Genomic DNA, 12,332 nt, shown 5'->3' on the forward strand with positions numbered 1-12,332 from the left:
GGGCTTTCCCACTGCACAGTATACCTCTACAGCTCTCTTTAAATTAGCATAGAAAGTAGCCATCCACAACCACAGAAAAATGGATTTGTTGACCCAGAAACATTGTTTGAAACTTCATCTTTTTATTTTTTTTCAACCATAACGATGCTAAATCCATCAAAATTATGGATCTATCTCCTATTTGTTTCTGTAAATGACAGGTGCTTCTATATGCCCTGTATCTTGGTCATAAATACGTAATTATTGTAAATATTATAAGCTGCCACTGGAAAATCAATATTGAAAAAGTTGATAAAACATGGATGTTTCCCAAGACATAGACTGGATTCAAATTATTCAGGACATTCCATTCTGTCCTACCTTCCTATTTCTATCTCCTATGTATTTTTATATGCAGTGGGTTCCTGCAAAGAGTTCATTAGGTGAGTTGTATTAAAACAACTAAATAAAGTTACTCTTATCTTCAAACAATGGATAATATGAAAACAGAAAGAAGAGAGAAAACGAGGAAGACTCTTTGCTTAAGAGACAAATCCCCAGGACTAATTGCTGTTTTCAAAATTAGTCACTGTGCTTTTCCAGTAATTGCCTGTCTTCCAAACATCCAAGTGCTAGTTACTAAGCAAAAAGTCCACTGTCTGCTAGCATGGACAGCTTATTAAAGTACTAGATCTACTCTTATGGAACTGGAACAAAACCTATGAAACTGTTAACCAGCTTGGCAGAGAGACTAGATCCCAAGTCTCTCCTGAGCTAAGAGAACAATCCCTGGAATATTAAATAAAAGCAGAGAAACAATACCAGTTCCTTTTTCACTGTTATTTTGCATAACGTCCCTTAAGTTGTTTAATTTGAAGAGTGCCCAGAGGCTGGGCCCTAAAAACTGCAGGTGGAAAAGAATGAGTAGTTTTGACAGTACTAGTGGAAATTAGGCACTCACAACATTTTGGTAATTCTCAACCCGCAGAAGAACAGATGTCGCAGGCCCACAGACTGCCTCTGAAGGAACCTGAAACCTGGGGGAAATCTGCTCCTTTTGCCTAACTTTAGACACCTTCGATGAATCTGTCATATTAACTTGATGGGTAACAAAAGGACTAGCGATAATAAATTCTCGTAGACAGGACTCTCTTCATCATAAAAAGTTTGGAGTAATTCAGATGAATCATAGTCTAAGTGTGCTTCTTTCCATTGATTAGAAAAACAAATGACATTCTAATAATAAAAATAATAATAATCTTAGACTATAAATGATATTCTAAGCAAAAAGCTGATTTGGGCAAACAGCTCAGATGAAGACATCTTACTTTATAGACCTCTTAACTGAGAAAAGGTGTGTGTCCTGCTCCTCGTGTTTTTGAAAACTGTAAAAACCTTCAGGGTTATTCAGTGGCAAATTATAAGCTGTGAGACTTTTAATTCAACTTTTAGGTATGTAAAATTGAAATTGAGCAGCAGGTAGTTTCCCAAGTCCTTTCCTAGCTATTAGTCTTTCTGGGCTTAAGTCTTCACTAACAGAATAAAAAATGATAGTACTATCCAGCTCCAGAAAGATGCTGTGAAGATAATTACATTAAAAATTACAAGGTGATACCATGCTACATAAATGGAATCATGCCTGGCATGCTTTAGATCACCAGTAAGTAATCTTCTCATCAAAAATATTTATACGATGTCCTGGAAAATTATTTAAGGCATCTAAAATGGGACATTTCTCTTCTCCCTCTGGTTATCAGCTGTGGTTTTAAAGATCACATTTTCTCTGTTTGTTTGCTGTTGATCAGTGAACAAATTTATTTCAGCCTTCCCACACCATCATGGTGCCACTCCATTCCTAATCTCAGGTCTCTTAATTATTTTATGCAAACTGGGACTGCCCAGTGATCATACTATATTGAATCAGGCCACTTAGCTATGTCTTCTGCTTTGAATGTACTTGCCTTACAGGAAGTAAAGAGAGGAATTTTGAGGGAGGTTTAGAGGAAAGGAAAGGAGAGAAAAACATTCATATCACATCTGGTCAATTTTGCAACATTGTAAATGAACAGAAATTAATGGATCTTTTCACCAGGAAAGGATGGAAGGTGACAGAAGTTATATGCTCTTTCATGAGCTCTTTAACACCCTAGCACTGTGTTAATTTCTTTCCTCTCTTCTACCTTTGTGTTAGCTATTTGCCATTCCATCAACTGCACAGACTGTAGCAGTGGATGATGGACAAGTCTCCCATTTTGATGTGGAACACCTGGGCTTCTCTCCCATTATATTAATGTTTTCAAGTCATATTGCAGCCGTAACCATCAGTCTGCTGTTAGTTTTTACACATTTTAAGTAATTTTTCTCCCTCATCAAGACATCAAATTAACATTGTAAAGGAGAAACTTAATGCCCATAAAGTATTTAGACAGAGAAATGGATAAATGATGTCTAATCAGTCCGGGTGTGAGTGATTAATTAATTCCTATTCTAGCAGTTCAAGATATTTAATGCTGTCAATCATTTATTTTCTTTTCAGTTAACAAACAAGTTCATTAGCTCTGTTATTTCACCTGTTCCAAGAACTTTGAACCCTTTAAATTACCCTTCTCTCCAAGAAAGGTGAAATGATTCATTTCATTTCTGGTTGAATGTTTCATCCACCAATTTTAGAATGGAGTCCCGATAAAATGAACTAAAACCAGTGCACACTGATAGTCAAAACATACTGGTGAGTTATCACTGCCCAGTGATCTTCATATTAATAGATAAATAGCGTTGATGGAGACCCACAATTGTGTGGCAAAATTGGGTCAAGGTAATCTAGGAAAATGGTTACCTGGGAAAACATTGCTTCTCTATATTAATGAGGGTGGATATTGGAAGGTCAAAACTGAAACACAAAACTGTCCTTCCTCATTCATAAACAACACCTGAAACAATCTGCTGGATGCTCCAGAATTTATGTTATTCACAGTTTCTCAAGATAAATTCATTGCAGAGGCAGTTGGAGTTTTCATTTTTCTACATCTATTAGTTCTTTGTGCATTTCTTCCATTTCTGTATTTTCCCCATTCTTTATAAGGTCATCTGAAGGTTATCTGACCTAATATAAGAAATGAATTCACTTTGTTTTATTTGTTTCCTCAAAAATAGACCAAAACTGCTGCTTCCAGAAATCCACTTGTCCCTTCCTTTATTCAGGCTGAGAAGCAGACTTGCTCAACAAATAGCTCCAATTTATGTCTATCATTCACAGTGTAAGGCAGTTGTCAGGGTAGAAGAATATGATATAATACTGCTCTGTCTGCTCTGTTTCCTGAGCTCCAGGGGCTTTTTTGTGGTGTTATTGACCTTGGCAGAACTGAGAAGTTTTATTTAGTGTTGCTGTTTTCTTCACTGAAGTTTACATATTTTAACTGGTTTGGAAGATGTGTGTGTGTTTCAGAAAATAAACGACTCCAGGCATTCTGATTCTATCAGTCAGTGAGATATATCCTCCCCTGCTCTGAAGGCTACTACATTTTATAGCGAAACAGTTGAAGATACTATATGCTGTCTGTGCTGTTCTGCAGATGAAGGTTGCCAGGAGAAATCAGAAATGTATATTACTTCAACATTTTTTTAAATTAAAAACATTTTACTATTTTGTTGATGCTTTGAAAGCCCTGCTTTCTACCCGGAAAATGTTACATTTACTCAATGCACAAGTCGATGACTAATTCTTAGAGGTAATGTTCTGATTTTTTATTATTATTATTATTTTTTTACATAGCAGATATTTGTTAAAATAAAAAAAAAATCCACAAATATATATATATATATATATTAACCAAGGAATAAATAAAACAAACAAAAAATACAGAAAAATAAATACCCGTCAATAACTTTGTATCAAAGAGAATCCCTACAATGACAAACCACTGAATACCAGAAGCAACTTGATAAGTAATGCAGCCACCTCCAGGCAAATTCCTACGAGAGTCAGCCAACAAGTACTATCTGGCATCAGTGTGTACCAATACAGTAACTTTAAGAATTTGAACATAAACAGAGATGAACATACATAAAAATAAGTAATTGCCTAAATAAATAGATGTCGCAGCAATGTCTGGTTATCACTACTGGAAAGTAATTTCCAAGTCTGAGAAAAACATAGGACAGTTATCCACAGATCATGGACATGCCTATGTTTCTACAAAATCTGCTGCTTGCTTAGGGGTCAGGTGAATGTTTGACCATGTATTGAATGAGCAGATCTCTAACGACTTTGGGAAAGGATGTTTTAGCTGGAAGAGGAATGTGACTGAATTAACCTTTCTGAATGAAGAAGGGCTTATGTGGCTAATTTCCCTAGAGCTGTCTGGAAATTATAAGCTCCCAAGCTGTTTACAGACTATGAAATGGGCAAAGAAAACAATCGGGAAATGCAGAGAGGAACATTACATTTCCTCTAGTTTCTTCAAGGTTTTCCCCAGAGAAATGTTTGGGGCTCTGAAATGTGAGACATAAAATGAACAAATAAGCCCAGGCACTTATAGCACATATTTTTTCCAATGGAAGCATGGTTTCAGCTTTTGCTATACCCTTAATTATAATGAGCTTATTCAGAATGGTTTTAGGCAAATGTGAGAGATGTCAGGTAGCATCAGTTGCAGCAGAATTGTCACCTTCCCTACATTTTTTGTCAGACTATTCACCTTCAGCTGTCATTATTTCTGAAGAGGAAAGGTGGCGCAGATATTGCTAGGAAATGCAACAGTTCTGACACTTCCTACCTCAGGTGTATTACTGGTCTTTTTGTAGCTGTGAATAGAGGTGAGGCAAGGTCAGTAGAAATAGGAAATACCTTTTATGATATCCTTGAATAAAACACAGATGCTTTTAGTCTTCTTTTTTTTTTTTTTTTTTTTTTTCAGATCTCAGAAGCAGCAGCCTTCAAGCTAAAATCCAGCTGGAAAACAATTCCTCTGAATTTCACTTGGTCTCTCATTTCTCACGATCTCTGAGGCTCTCTATAATTGTACAGCATATCTGGAGATGGGCATGCTACTCAATAATTTTTCAACTGTAAAAACTTTGGGGTGAATATATATTTATCTTTTGAGACTTGGGGCAAATGGCATGATGTTTCAGTGCTTGAATCTTTCTCTTTCTCCTATATTTAGTTTTCTCTGTTTATTACAATTCTGAAAACACATCTTTCTTCACTTTGTATTTCTGGTGAATTGATGTTTCCATCAGGGCTGAATCATCCTCACAGCCAAAGCAGAAAGAACAGTACTTCTGGGGTACAAGTCTTCTGACTTGACTTATATGTCTGTTTTGGGATGAGGTGCGTCACACTTGATGGGTCTTATTTTTCTCCATTTATTGTAAACAGAGTTCAGAGAACTACATCAGACATAGGTGTCTAGATGGAAAAGAAAGATGACTATCACACTAGTCTACTTAGAAGACTACCCAACCACCCATCTTTTCACATGTATGTGTACAGTATTTGTTCAGTGATCACCCTTGAGGACTCTAGAAATCAGTTTTACATGAATAACTCCATATCGTTTTTCACAGGGATAGAATGAACTTTCTCTGTAGAAACCCATATGGTGCTACATTTTGGATTTGTGACCAAAACAGTGTTGGCAACACACCGATGTTTTAGGTGTTGTTGAATAGCACCAAGAACCCTTTGTCCATTTCTCACTGTCCCTCCTAGCAAGTAGGCTGAGGGTGAGCAAGAGGCTGGAAGGGAATGCAGTCAGGACAGCATACCGTGTAACACCATGCTCTGCAATAAAAGCTGGGAGGAGTTGGCCCAGGCTGCCATTGTTTGGGAACTGGCATCAGTTGGCTGGTACTAGCAAGTGATTACATTTACTTTCAGTTATTTTGTTTTATTTTGTTTCATCCCTCTTTTACTAACTAAAATGTCTTTATCTCAACCCATGTGTCTTCTCACTCTTGCCCTTCCAGTTCTCTTCCTATCCCACAGTGGGGGGATGAATGCATGCCTGTGTGGTGCTTAGCTGCCTGCCATGGCTTTACTACAACAAACACTCACACTTTTTTTTTTTTTTTTCCTCTTTCAGAGGTTGGGAGAATAATAAGATTTTTTGTTTCCTCTGCAGATTTTATTTATTATGATAGAATCCAGTTAAATACTATTTCATTGTCTACTTAAACAAAGAAACTAAAAAAGAGCCCAGAAGGTTTTCAAATTATAGGTGCAGGACAGACTCTCTTCAAATAGACTCTGATGTGTTCAGTTCTGTCTGTGGGACTAGCGGTCTCTGCAGCTCCTTTCATAAGTAATCTCAGCAGTGTTGTATGAGTCATCCATTCTTGATTGGGAACAAGAACTGTGTTGTATCTGAAGGAGTTACTAGGATGACATCCAAATGTATTTCCTTCCTCACTCTTGCTCATAACATAGGTTCTTCTCCATGACTGATGTTTCACTTGTCGCCTGTGTGTTGTAGCATACTACAACACTGAGAAGTTAGGTGGGCTCCTGCACAGTACCAATTATTAGAATTGCAATTCCAAAGGAACTATTATGATTACAAATGTGGTTAAAAATCAGGCTAAGTTTCTGAGCTCTCCAGAACTGGTCGAAATGCCAGGAATAGATCACTGTTGGGTCACTTGTATATCTCTTGCATCCATCAGCAAACCTTTATGTCATGAAGTTCTTGTGATACTCCACAACTTTGTCTCACACTATTTGTGAGAACTAGAGGAGTTCTGCTATTCAGGCAGCCTTTGCTGTTTAAACACTTGTTTCAGTCTCTCCTGGAGAAAAGGCAGTGGAGTAGCTGATGACATCTAGTGGATTGCATCTGGTCTACATTTTGCTAGTTACCCACCCTCCCTTCTCCTCACCCAATTCCATACTGAAATAACATCTTGCTAAACTAAACCCACAACATTATTCTCTGCGGCTCTTGTGCTAAAACCAAAAGTCTGTAATTGGACAAAAATCTATAATGAGAACAAAAATAAAGTAAAACCGCTAAACTCAAAACCAAATTTGTTAAATTCAGGTGACAAAAAATATTTCCTTTTTCATCATTAGTCTGTTTCTTGAGCTAACTTTCTTTCAGTGTTAATTTCCCAAACATACCAATAAAAAAAAGTGTCCCAAATTTTGCTGTCTTTGACTCCCTACAGCCAAGTTTTGTAACATTGTTCTCTGTTCAGTTAGAGCCCTGTGGCATTATTTCAGAGAATATCTTTCCCAGATTCAGGTTTTCTTTTATAACTACATACAGCAATGACATGCTTCATTCCAGAATTTAGCTGTCCACAATCTTGATGTTATGCTTTAATTGAACCAAAATTACATTCAGTCAGAGCTTGAAATTTCTGATTTGCTCAGAGGGCATTGTTTTCATACACGAAGTTCTTGCTTTGTACTTCTTTTTCTCCTCAACCTTTCCCCCTTGAATTATTTAGCATTTAGAAAGCTGAGCTTTGCCACTTTTATTTCCATCCCTAGTTTTGTTACTATCTAAGTGATTTACAAATCAGGCCTTGCATCTAATGGCATTGTGTATTTCCATTTCTAGTGCTCTTCTTTACTGTCGGCTCTTGTTGGATGGGGCAAACCTCAGACACAAATAACTGAAATTAATGTCAAATTGCATCATGTGCAGCTTGAATTTCAATTATGAGATCTGAGTAAAAATGCATGTTTTCAGCAAACAGCAATAACACTGCGAAGCGCCTGGCCCCAGAGTGCACATTACTAGAGAGCATCCTACTTGAGACAGAGATAGAGGATTGCAAAATCTTAAGCAAATCTGCTTGGCATTTAGTTAAAGCCAATATGCTGTGGGAATGAGTAGTTATTCAGGCCTTCACCTTTTGTATTCACCGCCCCATGTCGGTGCCTGTTTAAAGCCTGAAACACAACAGTTTCCTTCTTGAATATTCTAAAGGGATAAATCTAACCCCTAAAGCCCTAATGCTTCTAAATCTGTGGAAGTTTGTATCTAAGTTTTGTGTCTCTGCCTGTCACTAATTCTCTATTCACTGAAAGTGGTGGAAACCTGTTTATGTGAAGACATGATGGAGAAATGTATTTCTCTAGTTATTATCTGGGGTTCATCTAGTGATATAGAGAAGCCAAACTTTGTCTAGGCTTCTGTTATACTCAGTGGAAAGAACTGGGTGCTTTGAGGGCAGATCCGTTTTATCTTCATGCAGATGTCTAAACAGGTCAAAGGGATCACATTCTCACAAGTCTCTTCCTCTCTGTTGTCTTCAAAAGGTGTTGAGGCACGAGGTTATATTTAGAGACTACAAAGTGCAGTGCCCCCTTGCTGCTGAAATTTATGTGGCTTCAAACATTTCAGGCAGCTGAATGACCTACATATCCCCTCCAAACAGGGAGGTTGCAATGCAGCCATAAATTTTGCCTTTTAAATTTCTTGAAGGTTAAAAAAAAAAAAAAAAAAAAGTCCATCCATTAGGGACTGGGTGACACTTTTGGATATTCTACCACAGGAAAAAGAAAATGTCATCCAGCACGCCCATTGCTCTGTGTGCACTGCCTTCCAAAGAAAAAGAAACAAGGCTCTCTTAGCAGAAAAAATATCTTTGTATTGTCTCAACAGCATGCACCCACAGAAAGCTAACAGAAGGTGTCCAGGTTTTGACTGAAAAAGTCAGCTACAACAACACTTAACTTCTTTGTGAAACTACTATCTAGTACCTGATGTCCTGCTTAAAATGACAGCAATTTGGAGAACTGGAAAACTGCTTTCTTATAATCTGGTGCACATCTTGCTATTGCAATCCTCGCTAAACAGGCACTGAATAGCCACCCAGACAGACTACTCACAGTCAAAGAACTTTAAAAGTGTGACTACTTAAAAATACAGAGAGAATATAAAGAGATTTTTAATGGGGACAATGATGTGGGTGTGCATTAAACTCTCAGTCACTAAGTCTTCTCTTTATCTGCTTAAGAGAAAGAACAAAGTCATATTTCTATAAGTATTCCTCTCAAAATATATTTAAATCTCAGGGAAGAGATAGCGAGTCAGCTCTCACTGCGTCTGTCAGCTCCCAGCTTAGGAAGTTGGCTTTCAGTTGGCCAGTCAGACACTCTTATTTGAACTGAGGCCATGAACCCCATTTGTATGCCCCATCAGATAGTTACACAACTTAAGTGTTACTTGGGGCTGCAGAACTGGAAGGGCCAAGCCAAGCCCAGTCTCCCTCTCCCTGCAGGCACCACATAACATAGAGCCTGTCTTTTGTGTGCTCTGGTGCTTCTCTGCACATTATGGATTCTCAAATGCAAAATGACATCACCTCCCGATTCCTTGCAGAGCAATAACATTACTTTGAATGAACTTGTATAAGCTGCAGCTGTTACTGCCAGGGCTGTGTGTCAGGAAAGAATTTTGTTCATTTATTGTAACTGCCTAATAGTAATATGCCTAGCTCAAGTTAGTGATCTAGGCTCCCTCCGTACCTGCTGGACTGACAGATTCAGCACCAGACGTTGCTTCATCCTGTTCTGAAACAGAGTTGAGATGTCTCTAGTAAATATACAGGAAGCTTAGACAACTGGCTCAGATTTAGTATTCAGCTTTAAGATAGCAAAGTTAGGTGAAAGCAAATTCAGCTTCAATATGAGTCTGCAAAATTGCTGACAACCAAGATTAAACGTGTTAAAATCAAAACATAAGACTTTAGGAAAAAAGAACAGTATACTGGAAAGTATAGTCCTTTATAGGGGAAGGTAGAGGGAGCAAAGCAATACAAAAGAGCACTTTTCCATGGGTAAATTAAAAATAATGTCAAGGATAAAACAAGCCATTTATATTTCCACCAGATTCTCTGGTTCATCATAGGGCAAAACCTTCTGAAAGTCAGCAAAAAGGTCACCAGCAGGATAGAGATTTGATTTAAAATATTTAGACTGGCTTTTATTATCAAATGTAAATTAAACCAATTAGATAATCATATTAAAGGTAGACAAAGGAATGTCATTAATGCTTCCAGAATGTAATAATCATTACCAAGGAAGTGTATTGTCCAGTTTCTTGCCTTTATGGGGGGGGGGGGGAAATCAATTAAATTTAGCCTTTTAACTGCCTTTTAGAACCTTGTGACATTGATTTAATTCAACATCAAAGATATAGTAATAAACCGGGGGGGCAGTAAAGCAAAAACTGGGTAATAGGCAAAGGATGATGTACAGCACCTATAAATGAAGGTCTGAGAAAAGCCAGGTACTTTACTTGGGAGGATGGGATAAATTGGTACTACTCCATTGTGGTCATGACTTCGGTGCCAATTTATTACAGTAGTAACGTGTATCCATGGGGTAAGTGGTGCAATTCCTGCAGCATAGTCATCCTGTGGAAGGTTTGGCTTTTGATCTTGTTGGTTGCTTATCTCCAACAATGAGCATCTTCAACTCATTGGTATATGAAGGAAAGAAAACAGCTGTCAGAGACAGAATACTATGATATTCATGCAACAATTGTGTACCTTGGGTTGACCGTCTGCGTATCCGTCCTGTCTCCTGTACAATGTGAAGATGTGCATGTTACAGGTAGCCAAATTCAGTGGGATTCAGAATCCAGGAGGCTCCTCCTTTCCCAGTGTGATAACTGTGGGGCTGCTGTGGTTCTGTGTTCCCTGGTCCAGCCAGCAGCCAAGCTGAACATACATTCCTAATATGTGCACGCACACACACACAAACAGAAAGTACACACATGACCAGCCATGAATATGGACATTTTACCAGTACCCCATAAACCCACACAGCATTCACAAAAACTTGAAGAACACAAACAGGCCTCCTACCCTGCTTGCAGCCAGCCAGTCTCCCAGCTCATCTCTTTCACACACAACCTCAGAACAGTGAGTTCACCACGAGAAAACAGCAATGGGTTTTAAGAAAATAGGATGGTGATTAAATGGCTCAGTTAGATAACCATATTGACCAGCAACCTCTTTACTCATGAATATTTTCCCACATTATCTCCTTCCTGATCCACCTGCTTGCCTCCATTACTTTTGGTCCTTCTCCTAAATATTCCATCAGTTTTGCATGTTCCTGCAATCTCCTTGAAACTTCCACATAATATGTTTTAAAGAATCTGCAAATTCTTGCCCCTTTTGCATCCCTTAATAATCTTAAACACCTTCAGGCAATAACCCCTCAAGTTTGCAAAGCATTCTTGGAAAGGTGTCTCTTTGGCTGACTCATCTACCAGGAACAGATTCACTGATTAAGGCTATAAGGGTTTGTTCGCCTCCCTGGGTCTTTGTGTTCAGAGAGATTAGCCTTTAATCACATAACCTAGCAAAGAGAACATGACATTTCTTTCATATTTTTCCTGTACCTTATTCTTTCTTTTCATTTGCCCTTTGTGTTGTCCTCTATTCCCTGCCTTGTCTTCTAAATAATAACCAAATGTCAGCAGTTTCTGCAACAGGGAAAAAAGTTTTCCATAGTGGTTAGCCCATACAGGGAACTTTACCCCTGTGCCATGCTTGGGTCATTGCAACATCCAGTTGTGTCTCTTCAGCTCCCGAAGTAATGCCATTAAGCCATATATAGGTCAAGTTACTGTAGTCTAATGGGTCAGCTCATATTTCTCATAAGCAATATCAGAATGCCTCTTCAAAAGAACACAGACTCACTCAAAATATAATATTTGGGACACACAGAGTTGTTTTCTTGAGTGTTCCTTTGGACCTGCAGGGAGGTGGAACTTTGCAGTGATCTCACCTATTGATCTTAGATTGCATATATGCTTATTCTAGTGCAAAGCCATACACGTATACACGAATACTTTCAAGCAGATATATTAATATTCCTTTCTAATTATTTCACATAGCTGTCCACATTTTACTACAGAAACACTTACCAAACTATTTTTAGGATACTATGATTCGCTTGTGCAGACTTCATGAAGTTCAACAAGGCCAAGTTCAAGGTCCTGCGTCTGTGTTGGGGCAATCCCAAGTACAAACACAGGCAGGGAGGAGGATGGATGGAGAGCAACTCTGATAAGGACCTGGGGGTACTGATGGATGAAAAGCTGAACATGAGCTAGGCTTTTTCATGTCTTGCAATTTTATTTATTTATTTATTTTTCCCTTTCTCTCCCCATTAGTTCTATATAGGTCTTATATTTTCATCATCATATTAACTCATTGTGTTTTTTGGTCTTTGCAGTCAAAATAAAATGTCTTCTAGTCCAGTCTTTTGGTCAATGGAAGCTGGAGGTTTAATAGCATGCAGATCAGAGTACATTTTATGTTTTTTGAAGCTCTGTGACTCAGAGTTAGGAAGAAGGAGATGTTATGTTGAAATAACAGGATCT

This window comes from Cygnus atratus, chromosome 2, assembly GCF_013377495.2.
Source record: "Cygnus atratus isolate AKBS03 ecotype Queensland, Australia chromosome 2, CAtr_DNAZoo_HiC_assembly, whole genome shotgun sequence".
Lineage (NCBI taxonomy): Eukaryota > Metazoa > Chordata > Aves > Anseriformes > Anatidae > Cygnus > Cygnus atratus.